Source organism: Herpailurus yagouaroundi, unplaced genomic scaffold, assembly GCF_014898765.1.
Source record: "Herpailurus yagouaroundi ecotype Mexico unplaced genomic scaffold, PumYag 140, whole genome shotgun sequence".
NCBI lineage: Eukaryota > Metazoa > Chordata > Mammalia > Carnivora > Felidae > Herpailurus > Herpailurus yagouaroundi.
The window spans coordinates 40010321-40015374 of NW_024412395.1; positions in this window are offsets into that span (position 1 = coordinate 40010321).

A 5054-nucleotide genomic window follows, 5' to 3' on the forward strand; every position below is an offset into this window, starting at 1 on the left:
GGTCCCATTCTTGGTTTGCGCTGTTGTCACCATCTTGAAATGCTTCGTACTTTTAGAACAACAGGCCCCACATTTTCATTTTGCACAGGCTCCCTTAGATTATGTAGCCAGGCTTGCCGAGACATCTTCTCTTTCCACTACTTCAGTCACCACTTTCATCAAATCTGGAGGGTTCTACACAAATAAAACTCTTTTAATCAAAGAAATATGGAAAAATAACTACTGTAGGTGGACTATAAATATGTGGATGATTATATGTGGGTGTTTTAACATTTATACCTATCCATATTCATAATTCAGAGCCACATCTCCATCACCAAACAATCATTCTCAGAATTTCTTTGGTTCCTGGAGACCTCCGCAGTGCTGCATGTGGGAGCCAGGCCAAGAAGTGGTGAGGACCAGGTCTGAGGTTTAGTGGGGGGTAAATACATTCATGTCTAAGCACATGTGTCTGGTCATATTCCAAACCCAAATCCAAATTAATTTAGGATTATCTTTGTGATGTTTTCCATATTTCAGCTCCCATCGGTTGGCACAAATAATTAAGGATGATGGAACACATACTGGCACAATTTTGCAAGTGTTTTGAAGCTATAGGCCCACTGAAAGTCAGGCAGCTATTATAGAAGATAGAGAAGAGTATTTTAAAAGAGCATGCTCTGTGAGCAGCCCTATATGGGTGCCTTATTTTCAATCACCTTACTTAATTATGCATTCATAATTCTCTCTGAGGTGGTTGGCTACTCTTAATATCTTTTTTAAGAAAGAACTTCTTTACAGGCACCTAAGTGGCTCAGTTGGTTTAGTGTCCAACTTCAGCTCAGGTCATGACCTCACAGTTTGTGGGTTCAAGCCCTGTGTCAGGCTCTGTGCTGACAGCTCAGAGCCTGGAGCCTGCTTCAGATTCTGTGTCTCCCTCTCTCTCTGCTCCTCCCACACTGGTGTTCTGTCTGTCTGTCTCTCTCAAAAATAAATAAACATTAGAAAAAATTTTCAAAAAGAACTTTTTTAAGTCAGAGAAAAATTAGACAATACAAAAAGAAAGACTCTAGAAAAATTATTCTAAGTCCTTCCATATTTTTTTACATGCACACACATACTCACAGAGTTACAAAATGGAAAATAATGGGCATATGGTTTTAACCTGGATTTTCTTCTACTTAGTGTACTGAGCTTTAATAATTTTGAAAAAAAAAACACACACAAAAAACAACCACTTCAATGGTTCTCTTGGGCATTTTAATTATTTCCATTATTTTTAATTTTTAATTTTTGCTATAAAGACCATTGTAAAAAAAAATCTATTTTCTTAGGCTAAAAGACATGAAAAATTTTGAGGCCCTTGATGTATATTGCCAATTTGCCCTACAGATTGGCTTTACCAATATATAATCACAGTTTAGTGTGAGAATGCCTGTTTGCATACATCTCTTTTTAAAGTTTGGATCATGGGGGCAACTGGGTGGCTCAGTCGGTTACGTGTTTGACTTTGGCTCAGGTCATGATCTCATGGTTTGTGAGTTCGAGTCCTGCGTCAGGCTCTGTGCTGACAGCTCAGAGCCTGGAGCCTGCTCGGAATCTGTGTCTCCCTCTCTCTCTGCCCCTCCCCTGCTCATGATCTGTCTCTCTCTGTCTCTCAGAAATAAAAATAAACATTAAAAAAATTTAAAAAATAAAGTTTGGATCTCAATCTATTTAATTTTCTCCAACAGCTTGTCAACCCAAGGTGCATCCTGTGAACCTCAAGAGAGCAGAGATGTTCGGCCACTATACCACATCCACTGGGTCCACATGATTGTAGAGACCACAAATTTATCTCTCCTTTGGAGAAAAGAGCTTTTCTTCATGATTTACTATAGCTTTTCTATGCTTTTATTCACCATAGCTCTGGTTAGGAGACATGACTAGTCCCTAAACATACATTTTTTTTTTTTAAGCTAAGCTCTAATTTTCTCTAGGCTTTTCTTTTCTTACTAGAAGAAAATGACTAATTGATTCTCTCACATGCTGCCCTAGCACTTGTTTATCTCCTATCAATGGAAGGTTTCCAATCTGAAGTCAGAGTTAGTCCTGTTGTTGCTTAATTTTGCCTAATTTTGAACTCCTAAAAATGACTTAATGAGTATTAGATCCTAAAGAAAATAATTCTTCCAACGAATTCCTTTTTAAAAAATATTTATTTATTTATTTTGAGAGAGATAGAGAGCGAGCAGGGAAGGGGCAGAGAGAGAGGGATAGAAAGAATCCCAAGCAGGCTCCACCTTCAGTGCAAAGCCCGATGTGGGGCTCAATCCCATGACCTTGAGATCACCACCTGAGCTGATACCAAGAATCAGATGCTCAACCGACTAAGCCACCCAGGAGCCCCTCTTCCAATTAATTCTAAACCTTTCATAGCCATTTTTATGCTTGTGTTGTGTTTTTTGAGGATTTTCATGGCTATTAAAATTCTAGAGCTTTCTAGATTTCAGCAGAGAAGCAGCAGCCTGAAAACCAACATTTTGGGTCAACTCAGATATTACTCAAAGGGGCTTAGGTACTTCTCCAAATTCTAGGTTTGCTTTACTGGAGGCCATGCCAATCAGGGCTCATATCAATGAGAAATTTAATCGAGAATTGTTAAAAAGAAATCCTCTGTAGCCAGAAATGGAGTAAGTAATTTTAAGGCAATATGACATGTTTTGAATGATAAACTGCATTTTGAAGAGACATTATTCAGTCATACTAATGAAGTAATCATAATTCTTTTCATTAACTGTTTCCATCTCAACTAATACATTTTAGTCAGCAAAAGGACGAAGAGAATAACACCAACTTGACCTTTATCTTTTAACCTCAGCTGTGTATCTTTATACCACTCTAGCAGCCTCTAGCAGGCTGAAGGAAGGACTGCATACAAGAGTCCTTCCCTTTTGTTCTCTCATAACATCTCTTTGGAATTGTGTCCTAAACTTGAAGGGTAATTTGCCTGCCTGGAACCTAAGGGGGCTGCTTCTCTGGTTATTAGGTCAAGTAGGAGGATGAATTAGAGAGCTCATCAGAGAATCAGGAAAACATATTTGGGACACCACATAATATTTTGTTTCTTTCTGTCTCTCACTTTTTGTTTTGCTGCTAGGCACTCTACTGCTCATTTTGGAAAATCTTTGCTCATATTTTTCTTTTTTATTATAGGGTTATCATTTTATAATCCACTATTGAACATGTGTAAAGATCCCCACATTTTTAGGTAGCTAAAATTGGATTTCAATATTTTTTTAGAACCCTGTTGCTTAGTAGTAATAGAAAGAAGGCAGGACAAGAGACTGGAAATAGCTATTTTTAAATTGTTAGCAAATTCTGCTTTCTCTAGAGATAAAAGTTTGAATTCCCTTTTTAGTACGGATTTTCCTGCTCCTCCCACTCCTTAATTTCCAGATCTATGTATATTGGCTATGGTGGAAATGACACCATGTAATGGTCTCTGATTCAAAGCATATACTGCATCTGGTAAGACAAAACTTCCATTTTTTTAGGCTATTGTCTCTCAATAAACACCATAACAGAGTCTTCAGTAAGCCATCCCAGCCCTCAAATAGCCCAACCATTTCTGAGAAATGGGTCTGTGGTAAGACCATGTAATTCCATGATCATTTAGTTCATTGTTGTACTTTCTTGACTGGGAAAACCCTATGATAACCTCACTTGGGGCAGATGCCTAGAATGGAAATGTCCATTTTCTTAAGACTTACCACAACCACCCCGTTACCATGGACCAATGGATTGAGTCAAATCTCAGCATGTTCCACGGAAATGGGAACACACTATGATCCAAGAGGAAACAATTTACACCCCAAAAGAATCTCAAGACCTTGCTAATAATATGTATCAATAGAAACCTAGGGCATTCCAAGGGCATTTGTCCAAAGAAGATATAACAGTAGATTGGTTTGAACTCATTGACATAAGTGCACTTCCTAGAGATTCTGGATTTAATGTGTCAGTTCATGAAGCTGGAGGTTGCTCTAACATCTTTCTTGGTCAGTTAGAACTTGGACTTAGTGGTGACCTGCATTTAATGAGATGACATGTCAAAGCTTCCTAGACATGATGTAGAGGAGGAAATCCACAGGCTGGGGGAGATAGGAACGTTGAACTGGATTTATCATCTGCAACTTACATACCATCCCACACCTTTGTTCCACTAGAAGGCCCTTGCATTAAGCCATTGAAAAATGCATTAGTGAAGGGAATATCTGCATCTTTTAAATACTGTAGTTGCTATCATTTGAAGGCCAGATACAAACTGTCGGGGATGCTGTCATTGATTATGAAGTGCTTTGGTATGGTTTCTTCTCCTTTGTTTTTTAAATTAGGCTTTATTAAGTTTATTGGATCTGGATGTTTATGTTTTTCAATACATTTGGAAAAATTTCAGTCATTATTTTCTCAAATATTTTTTCTGTCCCCTATTCTCTCTCCTTTCCTTTGGTGACTACAATTATATGGAAGGTAGACCACCTAAGGTTGTCCCATAGTATGTTCTGTTGATTTTTTCCCCCAATCATTCTTTTCTGTTTCATTTTGAGTAGTTTCTATTGACATGTCTTTGAATTCACTAATGCTTTATTCTGTAGTTTCTAATCTTCTTTTAATCCTATCCAGTATATTTTTCAGCTCAGGCATTGTATGTTTCCACTCCAGAAGTTTGATTTGGGTCTTTTTAAAATACTATTCTGTATTTTTCCCCCTAACATGCTTATGGTTCTCTCTACTTTCTTAAATATGTGGACTATAGTTATAATGCCCTTAACTACTTAGTTCTAATATATGTGTTTTTCTGGGTCAGTTTTATTTTATTTTGCTTTGTTTTCTTTTAATTCTAGGGTAGTTAATACACAGTGCTATATTAGTTTCAGGTGTGCATTATAGTGATTCAGCACATCCATGCATCACCTAGTGCTCATCATCTATTATGCCACCACTATCCCCACGTCCCCTCTGGTAACCATCATTTGTTCTCTCTCTCTCTCTCTCTCTCTCTCTCTCTCTCTCTCTCTCTCTCTCTCTCT